The sequence below is a fragment of the Lathamus discolor genome, chromosome Z, assembly GCF_037157495.1.
Source record: "Lathamus discolor isolate bLatDis1 chromosome Z, bLatDis1.hap1, whole genome shotgun sequence".
Classification (NCBI taxonomy): domain Eukaryota; kingdom Metazoa; phylum Chordata; class Aves; order Psittaciformes; family Psittacidae; genus Lathamus; species Lathamus discolor.
The window spans coordinates 87,310,446-87,330,963 of record NC_088909.1 but is presented as its reverse complement, the minus strand read 5'-3'; positions in this window follow the sequence as shown (position 1 = coordinate 87,330,963).

The following is a 20,518-nucleotide window of genomic DNA, read 5'->3' as shown; positions in this document are numbered from 1 at the left end:
TTATGGATGTCAACTTCTGTAAATGGCTTTAGGGTCCCCAGATACACAAGTTCCAAAGTCATCAGTAGTTCAGGCTGAGTTCTGTGCTGATGTGGGCTTGGGAAACACGAGACATTTTGAACAATATATATTGGATATAAAAAGCCAACATTTTCTCACTTACCTGCTTCATTCAAATATTTTGTCCTATCTTACTATAATGAAAGTTATTTTAGATGCAACTCCATCCTTTCTTCAGCCGTCCAGATATGCACTCCATGATCACTCTGCAGCTGGTGAGACGATAAAAAAGTTATCACTGGGGCCCTCCATTTAGGAGACAAAAAGAGCAAGGATTGCTCCATATGGAGCGGAAAAACAGTGACTACAGGACAACCTTGGAAAGGAGCAAGAACCAAGTGGAACATGTGCTAGACTTCAGAGCAGTGTTTTTCACATTCTTATCCAAAAGTGGGGATTAACTAAAATTAGGGACTGTAGCGATAGGACAAGGGGTAATGGGTTAAAACTTAAACAGGAGAAGTTTAGATTGGATATAAGGAGGAAGTTCTTTCCTGTTAGGGTGGTGAGGCACTGGAATTGGTTGCCCAGGGAGGTTGTGAATGCTCCGTCCCTGGCGGTGCTCAAGGATGGGTTGGACAGAGCACTGGGTGGGATGGTTTAGTGTGAGGTGTCCCTGCCCATGGCAGGAGGGTTGAAACTTAATCTTGATTAAGTTAATTAATCTTGGGGTTGATCTTAAGGTCCTTTCCAACCCTAACTATCCTATAATTCTAAGATAAGTATCTTACTAGGTCTCCCTGACCCACATCTGCATCCCAAGCTACAGCTAACTTCCCCAGCTAGGAAGACCACTGTAGTTTGGTTTGCAAGCATTTCAGAGAGAGTGCAGCAGGACAAAGGCAATGCCCTGCCAGGAGGGGGGCTGCTGCCTATTCTGGACTGCCAGTCCTCCATCCTTGGCAGGAGGAACCCATCCCATAAGAGCTATAGAGGCTCAGTGAGCTCCTCTGCCCATGCACAGTCTATAGTTTTGGCTTTCTGTAGCAGAGGTTTTTAGAGATCTTAGCAATAAGCTCCTGGAGACTTTGCATCTGTATGTTAGGCTGATGATCACAGTGCAAGATGCTATTTGTAATCTACAGTACTAAGCACTAGTGCAGAACAAGGGTAAATATTACAGCTCTGCTTAAGCAGTATTCTTGTATCAGCTGGCGTTCGATGGTCAGGTAAAACCAACCTTCAGACCTTCAGCTTGTATCCAAGGACCAGAAAATAAGGAGGGAATCTCAGGAACAAGAGCTCTTTGGTAGGATTGCTGCTGCTTTCTGGCTCTAGCTGCGTTTTCTTCCTCACACAGACCAGGAACTTGAAACAGTAGAACCCTAGACAGAAAATATCAAATACCTGATGACAAAGAAAAACAGTAAATCAAACAGTTCTGCAGCTTTTTTCAAGAAGTTTGGGAGTTTAATTCATTCAGTGGTAGAGATAGATAGAGTAGTATCTAGAAAGGTATGAAAGCTTGGAGTACCACCCACCAGAAACTGGAGAGGAAAACTAAGGGAGCTTTTTCACAGTCCCACTCAAAAACAGTCTGAACTTCAGAAGAAAGTTCTCTTTGGCTTTAGAAAAGACAGCTCTCCCATCACTATAAACCAAATTTCAGATAACTTGTAGTTTAAACAGCTAAGTGGCAATAATTTGTCTACAGTTTCCCAGAGACCACTCCATTTTGATCTATTGATTATAGGATTAAAATATTCACATTAGAGGAGACATGAGAAAGAGAAAACTGGATCCCTGGAGACAAATTCTGCTCTTTCCAGCCTGCGTAGCTGAAAGATAGGAGTGTCTGACCAAGGGCACATATAACGTTTTAAAAACTGCCCCAGGTCTCCTGACAGCCCTTGTTCTTGGGAAAGCATCTTTGGCTCCCAGGCAGTTGCATAAGTACTGTGCATTGCACGAGGGAGGTGTGCCATTGTTTATTTAATAGCTAAACAAACAGTCCCATAAACCCATTGTGAATGGTCAGGGAAAAAAAAAATGAGATTTTTGCCCTTGGGCCCTTCCACATGTACCTTTCATTTGACAGTTGTGTTTTGGGGGGGGTTTGTGTGTTTTCCAAAATATCCTTGCATATTTAAACCATGATGGGATTTCCTGAATTCATCTATGGCAAGGCATTCATGTGTCCCTTCTCCCAGTTAATGTTCATAGAAAACACATGTAAACCATGCTATTAAACGGGAAACTTATTCCAAATGTATTAATAATTCCTTGCTTGGTCAGTTCTCTTCCTCCAAGAAAAGTGTGCTCAGTCCTCAGCCACTGCTCTGTCCTAGGCTGTGGACATCAGGGGGATAATCTGATATACTCTTTCCTATTTAAACTAGACATTTTTTGCCACTGCCCAGTTCTCCAAACGCTATATTTCTAGGGAGTTTTATGTTGGAGCAAAGGCTTGGAAAAGCCCTTCTGTCCTGCAGAATATGGTCGTCCTCCACCAGAGGCAACAGCACTATGGCAATGGCAGTCTTTCATAAATCCAAGAAGCAGTCAGGACTTTCTCTTTATATTCCTATTGACAGGCTATTCCAGACCACTGCAACTTGGGAGCTGAAAATAAAGGGCTGAAAGAGATGGAAAAAAAAAAAATTAAATCATAGCATATCGATGTTACTGCTTAAAGCAATGTAGTGCTCCCAGACAGCTTTCCCAGGTCACCATTTTTAATTCTCCCAGCTCAGTAGGGTATTGCTAAGCGATTATCCCAAATGCTTGACCTCAATTCTAGGTGCTGCAGATTGCTTCTATGAGGAGGAGAAATTGATGTTTTAGTCAAGGCTTTCTCTAACACTGATTTTTCTGCAAGGCACTGCCAAATGTCCTGCTTCCCCCATTGCCATGGGGCACCTCCCTGCTCACCTCTCTAAGCCTCTTGCTGGCCAAAAATGCTCAAAAATCTTACTGCGCCTTGGCCTTTTCCTTCATCCGACACCTTTTTTTATTCTGTGAGTAGCACCTACTGCTATCATTTAACTTGGGGGGAGAGGGGGTATTGAACTCTTCCCTCATTTAATCCTTAGATACGGTATCTACCATCTTCAATGAAGTATATGATTTCTCAGAGATATAAGACATATTAAAAGAGTTGCCTATTTTTCAGCATAAATACGTTAAATCTTTCAAGCTCCAAATAGCCATACCTTCCTGTGTCATCCCTCACCTGAAATATTTGACCACAAACCCTGGGATCTTTTCTTTTCCCATTGCTTACGCAGATATTAATGCCAAAGGACTTTACCCTTAATCCCATGGCCAGTTCTTTGCTTCCAAGTATTCTTTGTTGGGGATCTAATCAAAACCTTACTGAGAACAATGGTATTTTTCATTGTCTCTTCTAGCAAATCCCAAGAGTTTTCTGCTTTGTAGAAAGTGTTGGTCAGGTAATTTGCATTTGGCTTAACAAAGCATAATGCAAGTGAGATTTTGGTAGTTTCTCCACAGATAATTTATCCTGGCATGCAGAACTGCCCACCATCGTGCTGCAGGTATGACGCACTGCCCTCCCCTCAGAGGCAAGCCATGCATCTGATCCCACTTACAACATAGCCTGACAGCATGCTGTCAGAGTAAAAGAATTTAAAAATAATATACAGCCATCCTGGGGTCCTATTACAGAAACAAAGCAGGACCACTGAATATGAGAATTCATATTTCTTACGTTCAGCATATGATCTATTCCACTTATTTTAGGGCTGCTGGATGAGTAACACCTTGTCCCAGTGGAAGCCTCTAGAGGAGATCTGGAGGATCTACCGCCCACTGCATTTTTCAAGTAGCTGAGTGTTACATCAGCTGGTATCAGTCATCTGATCTCCTGTAAAAGAGCCCTGAAAGATGACTTTCCGTATTGTCTTCCTCAGTTCATCATGATACAGCTCTCTTCTCCCTTTACTAAGCTTCTTAAATGGTCATCTTGGCAGGGGTGACACATACTGCCTCTTGGTCCTGAGAGCCTGAAGTAATTTGTAGCTATTATTTACCCTAATGTCTCTGGCTCTTCATCTTTATGCCTAATGTGGCAATGTTTGCTCTATTCCAAGGTACTTGTGCTGGGATGAGTGTTTCTCTTTACAAGAAGATCTGTTGGGGAGAGGGAGGTTCAGGGCTTAATTGAACTTTGGGTTGCCCCTTGAACATGCAAATTTTGCTTTTTCTATCACTGCCTAGATTGAGCAAGGCAACTGTGAAAGCTATGGAGCCCTCAGCATAGGAAAGACGCAGACTTGGAGCTAGTACAGAGGGACACAAGAAAGATCAGAGGGATGGAGCACCTCTCGTATGAAGATAGGCTGAAGGGGTTGGGGTTGTTCAGTCTGGAGAAGAGAAGGATCTGGGGAGACACTGTTGCAGTCTTCCAGTACTTACAGGGGTCTTACAAGAAATACGGGGACAGAACTTTTAGCAGGGCCTATTGTGATAGGACAACGGGTAATGGCTTTGATCTAAATGTCGGAAGAGTTAGACAAAATATAAGGAAGATATTTTTTACAATGAGGGTGGTGAAGCCCTGGAACTGCTATCCCTGGGAAGTGGTAGATGACGCTGTCAGGGTCAAGTTGGACAGAGCTCTGAACATCGTGAAGTAGATTAAAATGTCCCCGCTAATTGCAGGCATGTTGGGCTAGATTATTTTTAAAGGTCTCAACCCAAGCTATTTCAGGATTTTGTGATTCTATTATTCTATGAGAAGAAAGCCATATACACAGTAAAAGACGGTGCCAGCTTATCTCTGTTTTTCACCAGAAAAGTCACCGCCCGGTTTGAGGAGGAAGTCAAAAAAGGCTGAGTTCTGGAGGAAGAGGAGACATAAAACCAGGTAACTAGTGAGCCTACACACTACACACTCTCATCCTCCCCATGGGAAAGAAAAGCAAAGCAGGGAGGTACCTATTTTAGGATGCGCTTCTCACATTCCCAACACAGTGAGATGCTGCTGGAATGCCAGCCATAGGACAGGGGGGGCACTGCAGAGACAGAAGCATTGTATAAATTAGGGCAATTCAAAGCCCACAAATCATCAGGACAAGCAAAGGAATTAACCCTGATTATTAGCGGAGACTAGAAACCAAATGTCAAAGCCAAGGGCATACAGCCTCATTCAGAGCTGGAGATTTTCCAGCTGACTGTAAAAGCAAAGAAAATATGGTACAATCTCAGGCCTCCAGATGGAGAATGGGGTTAATCCACTAGAAAAAATGTACGTAAGTATCCAAAATCAGGAAAAGGAGAAATCAGATTTCTGCTACCCAATCAGAATAGAGAATAAAAGATAGATACAGAATTAAAATCTGAAGCCTCATACGGCCTGTTTCAGATGCCTTGTATATGAAGCAATTTTTTTTGCTGGCTTCTACTGACTTTAATACTCAAATTATTTAGTGAAATGGAGAGTTGTAGCAGAGGAACTGTTGCTGTCTTATGCAGTATCACAGAATACCCTGTTAGAAGGTGGCAGCTACATCACTAACTGCTATGATTCTGTCCACTGGTGCCGAGTATTCTGCTGGAGATTTGTTTCTGGCAGCACCTCCATGCTTCTGCCTCCTCTTTCTGTGGTCTCCTTGCTGCACACAGGTTGTAATGTGAGGCAGTGCATTAGCAGCACAAAAACCAGGTTGGCGTACACAGAAGGAGGTTGAAAATGAGCACAGGGGTTTTTAGACCAAGGTCAGCTCTTATCTTGGCTTGCACAACAGCTTGAGGAAAAAATCAAGAGCAAATAAAAGATGGCTTATTTTTCTTTAAAGTCAAAAGACAGGCAAGTGGTCCAGTTTCTGAATAGCTAGGCTGTGCACACCCTCACATGCGCTCTCCCACAGACATGCACAAACAGAGGTTTATAAGTGGTGTAACGGGGTGTCTCTGCCAGTGAACTGAGTGAAAATGAATCTGCTTTGATGGCGAAACTACCAGCATATTAGGAACAAAACTGAATAGAGAAAAAAATTCAGGCCGTTGTCATAAAATGTTGGGCTGTGTTATTACTTGGATAGAAGATCACCAAAATAAAAGTCAGTTGTTCCAGAAAATAGTTTTGGTGATTTAGTGTATAGTATTCTTCCAAGTCAATACTGAAATCCAGCTCCAGCAGATGGTTAGAGGCTCTGTAAAAGCAAGTGGTCTTTAAAAGGTCCCGTGGCACCATACAAGACTGGGAGGTATTAATCAAGGTGTCCAGAACAAAATCCTTACCTTGCCTATTATATTCAGAAGATGCTTAAAAGTTCCCTGCAGTTTGTCATCTTTATTTTCTTCCCTGAATAAAAGGGTGCTGTTGCTGTGCTTTGCCCTGTGCTTTCCTAGTTTTCACCCCATAAGTGGCTGTGTTCATTAATGAAAGAAAGAATATTAAAGCAGGCCTTCCCAATATTTGGGAGTGACTTATTCCAAAGTGTTACTTTCATCCCACAAGACTGAGGACACTTATGTTGACTAGAAAAGTTACTTTTCCAAGCTTTATCAAGTTTATGCAAAATGTCATTGGAATTCAATCTGCATTCATCTTCTTACAAAGTCTTAGCTCCTAACTCAGCAAAGCACTTCAAACAGGTTAATGATTGCACTGATTTCAACCCACAAGTAAAATTAAGGCTGTATTTCATTAATTGGCTACATCAGCACTTTATTTGTCTGAGCTCCAACTAAGCGTGTTTCAGAGGAGCCACCGGAATCTTTAAATGACTCATGTCAGTCTGAGTGAAGATTGAAAACTGCATTTGTCCCGTTTATTCATTAGAGACTTGCAAAAAATCCCAGCCTCAGCACTGTCAGTGAATGATTTGACTGTAGAAATGCCAAAATTTTTCTCCAGCAAAAGCTCCAGTGTTCCTGGGTGTTCCCTTTTGATTTATAATATTGCCCATGTAATCATTTATTTCAAATGCAGAGGATGGAAGCCAAGCTTTGTCGGGCACCTTCATGCAGGTTCCTGTTTGTTAGATGTTGTTACCCACTGAAACAGTATATTGCCTGTGAAAATACTGTTTAAACAAACCTGTCTTTTTTGATCTGTGACATTATCTCAGGCTATCTTGAACGTCACTTTGAATGGCAATAAGGAACCCTGTGATAGTCCGCAAGATCTGGCACTGGCAGCAGGAAGTTTGTACCAACTGTAAGAGTTAAAAAAGCTTCCATTGCATCAGCCTGGGAGAGTGGTTTAGGAGGAGGCAGTTTTTTATCCTTCATCATCACTCACCACTACCTATTCCATACAGGTGCACTGACCTCTCCAGTGTTTCTGTGGTGCTTGCCTTAATCATCTGCCTTGCAAGGGTTCAAACACGTGTTCCCATGCTCTTCTGCTGCACTTAATCTTGGAAGGACCACTCCGTAAATATACCCAAATATCACTTATTATCCTTTAAACCTTCGTTGAAGTTTTCCTTTGTGACACTAAAAAGAAAACTGAGCTCTTCAGCCCCAGTCTGCAGCTGCCACAGCTGCACAGGCTGGCTGTGCCACCTCATTACTCCCTCCAGTCCCTGACAGTGTCCCTAGCTTTATTCCTTTGTAGGTCCCCACTCTACGTATGGCCTAGCCGGGCATTCATCTGCACCTGGATGGTATGTGGGGCAGTACAACTGTGTTCAGTGACTGGGTTTGTGTGCTCACATAGCACCCTTGCCTGTAATGCCCTCCACCAGAAAGGAAATGTGTGACTATCCTTGCACTGAGCTGGCCAGCCCCAGTGCCTTGGGAGGGTGCATTCCCTCAGCATAGCTGCTGCAAGAAGTCTCAGGAGGAGGGGCATGCAGCTCTCCCACCTGTCTTCCTGGTACTGTGCCACCTTGGTTTATGGACAGAGCATCACTAAGCCTAGCCTGGCTGGTTTCATGAACACAAGATGCTTGGGTGGTTTCCAGACACCCCCTGCAAGTGCAGTGGCAGGGAGGAACGCTGGGCAAGTTGATGCACCTGCGCTCTCAGTGGGTTCACTGCTATTCGGTCACAGCATCGCATTGCCTTTTCATTACAGCTGGACCCTGGAGGAGCATAGGAAGCATTTCCTCCTGCACTGGGGAAGCAGAGTTGTTTCTCACCCTGGCAGCATACAGGCATTTTCAAGCATGGAGAGATGCCACATCCTAAACCTCCTTCTTTCCCATGAAATGCTTCTCCACAGAACAGGGAGACATGTAGTTTGTGGCCAGAGCTGGTATGAAATGCAGATGCCAGCTGCCACCAGGCAAGATGTAGTGATTAGCTGCCCTGTATCAGTAACCAAGGCACAGGGCAGGGCGCTAGGAAGTGAGAAATAGAAAGTGAAGTTTAGCTACTCACCAAATTAAATGCAGTAACAACAAGAAGATTACCATCCATACGGCAATCATTTCATGGTTTCTAAAGCTGTAACCATGCTTAAAAAGAGGATAAATGGAAGATCAATTCCAAATTCATCACAGAAGGGAATTAAGTGTATTCCTTAGCTATAATGGCTTATGAAGTCATCATAACTTGTACCATAGTCTCCATTTTTGTCTTTCTTGAAAAGATGCTTTATTGTAAAAGAAAAGTGGCTAATGTACAGAATTGTATGTGATTATGACCGTGTGCTTTTTGTGACAGAGGAAATCTATTCCATCTATTCCCACTATACACCTTGCAGGATAGGGTGGCTGGTGACGTACACACACACACACACAGAGCGTTACTAAAGAAATATTACAGAGGGGGCTTTTTACTGCTTTAATCACCTCTCACTTGTGCTGGAAATAGCTCAGCCGGGACTACACAGGCAGTGTGCATCTATCAGGGCTGCTTTACATCAGGCCAAGTGGAGGTCAGGCTCCTCAGGAGACCAGATAAAAGCATGGTCTGTGTTTCCTTGTTGATGTTAGTTTTCTGAATATTCCAGCTTGGATTCCCCTCCACACTGGAATTATCACCTTTTAAAACCTGGGGATTGCTAATGCTTTTATTTTTTAAAGAAGACTGCTACAAACCTAAATCCCGACTGCAGCATAGTCTGACTCTGCATTGTCTAAAAAAAAACACAAGGCATGATGTAACCAACAACTGAAAAACAACTGCACTCGGTATGCCAGTTAGCAAGGTGATTGTACCTACCATGTGCACCCAAGCACCTCATTCCAAGTGAAGGGATTGATTAAATGCACAAATCGGGTGAATGCTTACCACAGAGGTTTTCATCAGCAGCAGAGCAAAACAAGGCTTTAGAGGGCCACAGGGGTGCAGAGGAGCAGGGCAGGGAGAGGCAGGGGCTCAGCGCCTTGTGCACTGCCCCATATCCATCACTGCGAGGGTGGGAAGCAGTGCTGGGAAACGCAGCAGCTGGCAGTGCCTGCCAGGGCACAGCAGGTTTGGAAATCTGATGTGCATGGTGTAGCAGAACTACTCTGGCAAAAGGTTCCCCACCACACAAAGGAGTCTCTCTCAATACCTAACTTACTCACTGCTTTGCTACACTAATTCGTATTAGTGGATTACTGAGGCCTGAGGCACAAACAGTTCCTGATTTCTGATCACGTATGAGGACTACTTCATGGCCATTTTTGCTGGCCCCTTTTTGTGCAGATTTTCAAAAAAACAAAATTGCTTGCTGTTAAAGTAAAAATAATTGGGGCAGGATGCCCAGTGAGAAAGACTTGTCCTGCTGATAGTTTCTCAGGCAGATGTTTTGCTTTCCTGTCTGCATGAACTGCTGCAGCATTTGGGAGTGAGCAGGCGTCTGCAATGGTAAGGGCAGGAGCAAGGAGCAGCTGCTTTCTTAGAGGAAAGTTAGGACCAACATAATAACAACAACAATGCAAATTTCCGAACATGAAATACATCTAATTCCTTTCCAATAATAATTTCTTGTTAAGCCATCAAGCACATGAAAGGTAATCCACATGAATTTTTACTGGGGAGCTACCCAGAAGTGGTGAAGGCAGTGAAAAGGTTGCTCGCTGCAGATTTCAGAGGGCAGCAACTGCACACATTTTCCCTTAGACAGAGACTCCTATGTGCAAAAATATCATGTCCACCTGAGAAATGGATTAGCTCAACATTGGTGCTCACATCCTGAGAGCTGGCTGGAGGTGGCTGAAAAGTCCCGCTTTGTGGAATGCTTCTCCACCTTTGGCTGGTTATCTGTTCCAACCTGACACATTGAAAGAGGTCTCATTTTGTACCAAGGCAAAGCCTGTGTTATCCCAGAATGGGACACTCTTCCAAGTCTCCCTTACTGTCAGAGAGAGGTTAAACAAACAAACTAAACCCCAGAGAGAGCCTGGCAATCTGGTCAGAAGCAGCAGCATTCTGTCTTCTGGAAGAAAGCACATGCCAGCCATGCCATTTCATCCCTGCTCATGCTACTGAGAACCATCGCACGTCCCTCCCGTGTGTTCGTATGTGATGCCCTGGCATGCAACTCTTTACACCAGTCACCACAGACCTGATCCTCAACTTCTGACACGCAAAAACTAATTGCATATGAATTTTGTTGATGTCCATGACATCAGAAACCCCATGGAAATCTTTCCCTTCCAACTTCTCAATCCACAGATGTTTTCTCAGTGAGGTTTAGGCTGCAGCTCCGTTAGCAATTGTCATGGAAGGTGAAGTTTGTAAGGAAGAGTGAGGGCTTTAGTTTAGAAGAAGAATTCAAAAACACTTGAACACCTGCACAACCCCTCTGTGTTTGTCGTTGTAACTGCCTTTGTTGTGTTTCACGTCACAATACCCTGTCTTGAGTGCTGGGCCACAATTCCTCCTCCCCTCCCGTTTATAGGTGTTTATGGTAGGATATGTGCTTTGCTTAGATGTGGAATGGCATAACATCCCTCACGTGATATTGCAGTTCAAACTTCATACACTGAAGGGGCTGTTATATGACCTTTAGACATAATGCCATAAATCCAAATGCTCCTCCTGCATCCATGGAGAGAAAAAAAAAAAGGCCGCGGTGAAATTGTAGAATGATACAGATGCTAAAGACCGCCACTTCAGAAGCCAGCCGTCTTTGTAATGGAAGAGGAATAGGGCCATAAAATCAGGTTGAAACATTTTTGATCATACAGTCTTGTTTAAGACTTATGAAAATACTTATGTTTTATTCTGAGGAAAGACAGTCCCATGAAGCATGAACACTTCAAAGGGTTTCTATCAGGAAGCACAGCACCCTGGGAATGTAATCTGAGTGATCAGCTCCGTGAGGGCCACATGGAATGCAGGATCCAAGTGAAGTCCATGTTTGTACATGCTTCTATGGCAACCGTACATCACATCTTCACCCCCAAGGTATCAAGTACAAGTTCAGAACCTCAGTGCACTCACACTGCCTTCTTGACATGGGCACTCATCCTTACACTAAAAAAAGAGAGAATGTTGGACCAAAAGGGTGTTCTTCTCATGCTTGTACTTAGCACAGAGGCTTTTCATCCAGAGATCTTTCATCACAGAGCATTATCATCTCCCCTAACAAAGATGTAGTAGAATACAAATCCATCCAAACTTTGCTAAACCCCAGGATTAGAAGTGTGATTTGTATGGAAGTGACAAATCTTAGAAGCATGCCAGGATCAAATAGGAACAACTAGAATCAGTCAGCTAAACACGTTCTGCTGGGCCCTTGGCAAACCACTCTCTGTCCTAATGCACAGAGAGAAGGAGATTAGAGAATCAAAAGGGGTGTATTACAGTCTCAGAAGCTGGAGCTGGTTATAAGTCTATTAGCATAACAAAAAGGAATGTACCAGGGTGGGAGAGCTGCCAAGGGGAGAGCTGGTAATTGCAGTCTCAGGAAGAGCAAATAGAGCTCCTGCAGGGGCTGGCAGCAAGCAAGTACAGTGAAAGTTGGAAAGGGCTTCCAAGTGCTTTGGGGAAAATGGAAAACTCTATCCTTTCTGGTTTGATCCTGTGCAGTTGTGCAGAAAGACAAAAGAGCTCGCTCAGCACTGACAGAGGAGAGTCCTACATTTCCAAAGGATTGGCTGTTTGAGCAGGGGATGAGAAGTAAAGCAGGTGTCTGAATCTACATCTGGGAGCTGGCAGTGGAGCAGCATGTCGATGGATCTGTCAAAAAGCATTTTCCTATCCCAGCTAGCTCAAAACAGAGAGGTAAAGGCCAGTGTACTCCTCCTGGCCAGTGGCTATGCACACCCAGCCACCCACACCTCCTTCAGGGAGACCCCCTTAGCCGTGGGCTGCTCTAGGTGGCTGCAGGATAGTGAGGGAAAGAGAGGGCTCCCCTCTATATGGAAGAGCAGCAGATTTGTTCAGTTGGTTAATATAATAGGGAGGAAGAGCAAACAGTGAAGAATGGCTCAGCTGGCAAGCGGGGACAAATCTGCACAAACAGAACCAGCAAAGAAGCTGAAGAGCAGGAGAGCAGGGTAAAAGGCATTACTCACAGGCAGATGCTTACCCTTATGACACAATAGTCTGGGGCTGACTAGCAGCTATTCAAGCTCTACCTACAATGAATTGTTTCATTTATTTCAGGACAAAGAAAATGCTTTCTTCAACCAAATATGTTTTTGCCTCAGAATGGGAAAAGCTGCTCCTGAAGGCCTGTTTTACTTTTTTTTATTGAAGGAAAAAAAGAAATAAATCATGCTCTCAAAAGTCCTCTCTCCCTACTCAGGATTAGCTATTTGGATAGAAGTATTTGCCAAACATCACTTGAATTTTATCAAGTGTTTCATCCTACCTGATGACTATTTTCAGAGAGTTTATGACTGAAGGGCAGAAACAGCAGCTGGGTTTAACTTCTCATCAGACTTGCACAACATCTGGCTATAACCATTTCCCACTACAGCACAAGTCCGGGGCCCTGTCCCTCCTGCCAAAGAGGCAGTCATTTTAAGCTCTCAGCAGCTAAGGAAGCCAGAAGAGCTCTGCAGCACCTCTGTGCAGATTTGTACCCTGCCCATAACTGTCACTCCTGATGGGCACCTGCTGGACGCACAGCACCCGTGGAGGGCCCATGGGAAGTAATATCTGAGCAGAAGCTAAACAACATAGCCTTAGGCTACATACTATGCTTGCAGACAGTAGCATATGTTTGTCTGGGTTCCCGTAGCAGGAATAGAAGAAAAACAAGAGAGAAGGCAACAAGCAAGCACTCGGCTTGACTGAAAGACAAGGGAGAAATTTAGAGGTCAATAGTTCCTTGAAAATTGTAATCATAGAATCATAGAATCGAGTAGGTTGGAAAAGACCTTCAAGATCATCAAGCCCAGCCATTACCCCAGGACTGCCAAGACCACCACTAAACCATGTCACTGAGGGCCTTATCTACATGTTTTTTGAACACTTCCAGTGAAGTGAAGAAATTTTTCCTAATATCCAATCTAAACCTCCTCTGGCACAGCTTTAAGCCATTATCTCTTGTCCTATCACTTGCTACTTGGAAGAAGAGGCTGACCCCCAGCATCCTTTCAGATAATTGTAGAGAGCGATAAGGTCCCCCTGAGCCTTTTTTAGCCCCAGGCTAAACAGCCGCATCCAGACTAAACTACCCCAAAAAGGCTGTTTCCTACTGTATGCTTCCACTGGAGCTGAGGGTGAGAGGATTGTGATAAGCAGCAATGTTTCAACAGCACCCAACTCCATTGCCTGTTCTCTCCAACAGCAAACCACACATGTCAAGAGCTTCTGGGTGACACTATAATAACGCTATGGGAATAGATGTCTCCTAATGTTATTTATTGAGCTAAACATGCCACGTAGCACAGAGGCTCACACACTCACGTCAGTTGTGTTGTGTTTGGGCAACTCCCCATCCCACTTCAAAAGGTACCTGGCGCTGCCACATGACCTCCAAGAGAGCAAGCCAAGGTTTTTAACAACATCTATTTTCCTCTGTTTCACAGGTCAGTGCTCATTATAAACTGCCAGTGCTCTCCTGAAAAGATTTATCGTGAAAGGCATCATGGAACACATTTGCGCAAAACTCACAACAAGCACGTTACGTCTGTGGAGGGGCTCTCCATGTGATGTAGGTGCAGAAAAACTTCCCCACTTCAAATCATATGTTTTATCTATGCGGAATCCTGGTCCCATAATTCCCAGCAACAGTGTCACTTACACATAAATTGGTTTGCTCATTCACAGAACAAACAAGACAGGGAGGCTAACTGCACTGATTTCAGGCAGTATTTTGCCAGTGCAAACTTGTGAATTGTTAGCAGCCAAATACTCCTAAGACTTATTCAAGCCAGAGAACTACTACCTACCAGTTCAGGTCATATTTCTTCTCCTATTCCTCTTTAAACCATGAGCTTCCACAGGGCCAAGTTTCTTGCGTGTTTATTTTCCTTAACACAGCAAGCCTGCAGCTGGCAATGACTTTTTGAGTTGTATGGCTCTGAAGTTCACATCTCAGCTCCTTTGGTGTTGCCCACTGTTGTTTCTAGTCAGTGTCAGTCAAAACTGCATTTCTCCCACCTCTTAGAGCAGAACTATTCTTATGCAGGCCTCTACCAGTACAAACAATACAGCAATAATAGCTAAAAAAAAAAAAAAAAAAAAAAAAAAGTACTGCTATAAATACTTTTATTGCTGGCATAGATGATTTACTGCCCACTTAGTTAATCCCTATAAAACAGCACAGCTGAACGCCTTTAAGTTGCACGCATACAGATGACTAATTAAATACACAGTTAAATGGCTTGACCTGGCACAATTCTGACCATTAAAATCATTAAAGAAATAGAGCTTGCAGTTTCCCCAAGGCAAAGACTTCCAATGAATAATTTTGGTACTGCAGTGGCTTGGGGCAGCTTGGGGCAAACAGTGTACTCACAAACCAAAGGGACAGCCAGAACCTCGAGAGCTGGCTACATGGCCCCATCTCTCAGTCCAGAACCTTGGCTCCTTGCTCTGTGTCATGGAGCCAGGGTAGCAGGACACAAGGGACACTGGGACTGGAGCAAAAATTGAAAGAAACCAGCCAGAAGTACTAGTTCTTATTTTGACAAAGCTACTGCTGAATTCAAGCCTTTTGGTACAATCCTTGGGTGCAATTGCAGTAGGAGATCAGCCAGCACCACAAACACACATCCCCGTGCTCCTGTCCACTGGCCCTTGGTGATCGCAGCAGGAGCTTAGGGACAGGTCAAAGGGCTGGAGCATCACAGCTAGCCACTCAGGATCTCCTCCACCAGCACCTAACATCACTTTTGCATGGGCTTTCCTGGGCTGAAACTTCAGCCTGTCTAGAACTGTAACTTCAGCCTGGTTTGGACTGTTAGAACAACTTCATTGTGGTGAAGGAGGCTGAAACTAGATGATCTTAAGGTCCTTTCCAACCCTAACTATTTTATGATTCTATGATGTTATTTTGTTCTTTCATTGAAAGTTTTCTCTGCAGTCTCCATCCTGAAGAATCTGCTGCTCTACCCCATGTTCACTGCTGCTCTGTCCATGTGCACAAGGCTGGAGTAGACATCTTGTTGCTAAGTGCACTTTGGCCTCAGAAACTGCTGTACTTCTGCTACTTAAACAGACCTAAATCTTCAACAGAAGTACTATTTCAACAGAAGCAATTAAAAAGCTCTCTCATTGTGGCAAAGCACCTGCTTCTACCAAAACTTCATTTAGCTTATCGTTCTGCTTGACTTTCTGGAGTAATTTTTGAACAGGCAGGGCTTTTTTGTTCTACTAAGAACATTTCTCTTCCAGAAATAACGGTATTAATTAGAAATGTTCTGGTGTCATACAGTCAGTAAAACTGAGCTACAATGAAATTTGTGACTTTTTCAGAGGACAGTGAGGCAAAGCTCTCTCATTTTCACCCACTAATTATGAGGGGAAAAGAAGTACAACAGATGTAAAAACGCTACTGAACTTACAAAAGAGATAGCAAACTCTGCCGTGTCTGCAGTGGTGATAATGGCATTAATAGAGCCCAAGCCAAATATCTTAACAAAGGTATTGCAGCTGTTGCCTATATAAAGCATGGACACCCTGGGGGAAACAAAGACAAATGAAAGTCTGAACTCAGCATGAAATGCTGTTTTGATTTCATATGAAATCCACTTTTTTTGCTAACAATTGCACTAATAAATGAAGCATTGGCTAGGTGTTTCACTGACAGCACCTTGCTGGGTTTCTTTGTAAACAGAAAACAGGAAAATACCAATATATGTGTTTAATTGCACACATTCCTATTTATTCACCTGCCTGCAAGGCTGAGGTGGTGAAGCTGTGGGTGAATAAGCCAGCTGCCACCACTCATCCCATGTCTCAGCTGCTGATGGAGACACAGTGTGAACATACCCCTGGTACTGCTCCACTGCTAGTAATGGCAGTGACTGGTTTCCATGGGGATTTGGCAGGTACATACTTCTGAAATCAGAACTTCTGTAAATGCTGATACTTGGTGAAATTACCTGCTAATCCAGGCACCAGCAAGCATTTCCCTCTGCTTTTGCATCTCAGGATAAGCCAACCATTTCTCTTCAGTGTCAGGGCGTTGATGTCAGCCATTCCAACGACTGGCCCAAGAGAGGATATATGGGCAAGGTGCACACAGAGCCTCTCTGAAATGTTTATCTGTGACATGTCAGGTAAGGACAGCCCACAGCAGTGGTTTCTCTCTGCATGGGCAAAGCAAAAGCAGATGCAGATGCAGTGCCACGTGAGGACAAAAGCACTGGGTCTGTTTGTGCTGGGTTTAGCTGGGAAAGAGTTACTTTTCTTTCATAGTAGCTGGTATGGGGTTATGTTTTGGATTTGTGCTGGCAAGTGTTGATAATTCAGAGATGCTTTAGTTATTGCTGAGCAGTGCTCGCACACAGCCAAGGCCTTTCTGCTTCTCATGCCACACCACCAGCGAGCAGTCTGGGGGTGCACAGGATGCTGGGAGGGGACACAGCCAGGACACAATTGACTCAAGGGATATTCCGCACCATATGGCATCATGCTCCGCATATAAAAAAGGGGGAATATGGGAAAGGGGACATTTGGAGTGACAGCATTTTGTCTTCCCAAGTAACCGGCATGTGCGATGGAGCTGTGCTTTCTGGGGATGGCTGAACACCTGCCTCCTGAAGGGAAGTGGCAAATGAATTCCTTGTTCTGCTTTGCTTGTGTGCACAGCTTTTACTTTACCTATTAATCTGTCTTTATCTTAACCCACATGTTTTCTCACTTGTACTTTTCCGATTCTCCCCCATCCTGCCCAGTCAGGTGGGAGAGAGGAGTAGCTAGTGGTGCTTAGTTGCCAGCTTGGGTTAAATCTCAACACTATTAGAGATCACACGCAGCATTTTGAGTTACATCCCAAAGCGAGCTGCAATCTAGTATAAAGTATATGGACCTGGACCCTTTATACTTTTATGCCTCTTTTACAGCATCCACTTATTCTTTTCAACAGAAAACTGTCTTTGGCACTCGGGGTGCTGTCCAGCTGAAACATTTATTCCTGCCAGATTTACCATTGCTCTGATAGCACCAGAGACTTTTTCTCAAATGTGCTTAGTCTCAGAAACATAATAAAACTTTTTCAGAAAGAATAAACATTCTGAGCTAAGGTGAACAACAGAAAGCCTGAGAATGAGGAAGAAAAAAAGCTTACATCAACCTCACATGAGACCACAGACTCAACAGAAGGCAATGGGTAGAGCTGACATGGATCTTCTCCCCGCTCAGTGCCCGATCCTCAGTTTATGAGCAGGAATTAAAGACTCCATGAGTCTTTTTCTGGGCTCAAAATGGCCCTGGACCAGAATTGGTGAAAACCCTAGTGTCTGCAGGTAGAAGCCATACCTTTGCAGCTTCCTCAATAGGATAATTATACTACTGAGTAGCCAGGGAACAGGAGCAATATCTTATTAGCTATATGACCAACTGCAGCTATATGTCATACTGCAGTGGCATTGTGTTCAAAACTGTATGATTTACTGGTTTTGTATCCATCCTTTCTCTAACAAACATAGTTGAAAATTTGTAAATAAATGAATCATATTCATGGGGATGTTCATATTACATCAATGAAGAGCAGTCAGTAAATGTTCACAGGAGTGTTTGCACCAAAAGTGGCCTTCTGTTTATTGTCTGAACTACTAATTGAATGTTTATGAATATTAGCTGATATTTATTGAATGTAAGCTCACTATATGTGATGCTCAGCAGCTGATCAGGAAGCTAACACAGTATCTCACTGCCGAAATGAGAAGAAATGAACATCAAATACTCATACTTACCTTGCTTTGGAGCCCTTGCCTTGTTGTGTCTATTTGTATGTATGGCTCTTAGAAGGTGGAATATAAAAAACCCCACAAAAAACTGACTTCATTGGGAATAATTTGCAAACAGAAATTCGACTGCATTTTTTAAATAAGTTGTGTCTAGTTCAACTGTGAATAGTTGCTGGACTCTAATAATAGCTGGCCAATAAAGATCAAATAGCAAGTATCATATTCAGTCATGAATTCAGTCTAAAAATAATATCCTTAAAACCTTTGGGGAGTAAACTGCAATATATTCAAAGGAACCACAATTGCCTCCTGGAATTCGGGAGCAGAAAACAAGACAAAATGTGCTAAATTAGTTATTCACTGTGAACTTGTCTCTATGTCCCCTTGACTCTATGTATGTCTGACAAGATGCTTCTTAGGGAAGTCCTTTTTTAAATAGATAGTGCAGAGCTACATATCAGAAAAAAGGGCATCTGTTAAAAGTTATGTTTTAACAACGAAGATCTCTGCATTTTCTGTAGAGCAAAATTTATTGAATGACTGTTTCAAGGAATGGAAGAAAAAGCAATACTGAAAAGAAAAAAAAATCATGGTGTTTTGTTTCACTGAATCTTGTCTTCACCTTTTAATTTCTCCCTTTTTCCTCACTCACCCACAGGGAGAACTCCATGCTCCTGCTTCCAGTTTTTGGCATAGTTCCAAGTCCCAGTTTCTGTTTGACACTTTTGGTTTTCCCTATTTGCATAATTTTGTTGATTTACCTCTACAGAAATTGCTTTGGGCTTTTTCAAAAGTATTTACATCTGCAAACTTTATTCATAACAATTAAATCTTAGTATGGTCTCACAAGCAGAATCGCAAAGAAAGCAAATGTCACAATTTATTGCAGTCCATTTTAAATATATTGCTAGAAGGTTTTAATTCCTTTTCAAAAACTGGAATTTAAATGAGCATCAGGTTGAGTACAGATTGGAAAACGTAACCCAGCAAAGAGCTGATATGGAGTTGTGCCTCGTTAACAAGTCTTCTTATAAATACATATGCTTTTATGCCACTCACAAATCCCTGGGGCTCCATGTGAAGAAGGCTGCAGCAGAGGGGGAACTACTACTGCAAGTGGACAGTGAGGGGTACAGCATATGGTATGCTCACCGCCAGACTGAACAGCAACTCCCACACCTGCTTTATGGCCATGGTATGCCACGAGCTAGCATTGACATGGTCTGGCTTGTGGCATACCGCAGGGTGAAGGAAGGCATGTGAGACATTGCTTCCCTAGCCACGTGCATGCCGCCAGCCGGGGCCCTGAGCCTCCTCACTTTCCCAACCCTACCAGCTGCTGACAAGCAGCAGGGTCAGATGGAAAGTTCAAGAGAGATGTTTTGTGATCTTTCACCTACTTGTCAGCTATAACTTTAGGAAAAGGAAGGTGGAAGACCCTTAACCTAGTCCATAAAATAATATTCCACATTATTAATAGGAGATGTGCCATTGAGGATGCTTGCTAAGCTTACTGGTTTATGGTGGCAACACAGCTATGTCAGCCTTCATTGGGTGAACAGTGCGGTTGGTGGACAGTCCCCCAAAAGTCACAATAACTATACAGGAATTGCTGCAGGTGATCACGAGATGAACCAGCTTGGTTTACTCAGACCCCAGGCCTACACATGTTCAGAGAAGATGTGGATAATCTTTCTGCTACTGGCAAAAATCACATGAAAATGCCACTTGTTCATAAAGATGTGGCAACTGCAGGAAGAAGGTAGCAGCAGAAACACTGTTCAAATTGAACTTCTGGTGCCATTCTCACAGGAGCACCAGCTCACCTGCCTGTGTCTCCTAAAGGACAGGAAGCAGATCATTTTCTGCAATCCTTATTTGGAGGGCAAAAGGGACATAGGAGCTTCCTACACTGATAGAGACCCTCATAAATGCCAGACACTGCCAAATCTCATTCCTAAGTCCTCAGCAAGGAGAAGGCTGGTCCTGCCAGGGTCCAGCCCTGTGACTGTCAGACAGGAGTTGCATCCTCTGTTGGAGATGCACCCAAACCAGGTGTCAGAAGCGTCATGACACCCACATGGAGGAAAATCAAAAAACCCCACAGGTGGCTTTTTGTGTAGTATGAAAGATAAGAAGGGTTGTATGAGTGATGGGAAGGCGAATACTTCAGAGTTGGACATGCCTCACCTGAGGGACTTTAAATATCACCGTCCAAGAAAGTGGGGATCTGCACTTCTGACCTGAAGACCTCAGTACATGACAGGTCTTTAGTATCTCAGATTTCTTCTTTACTG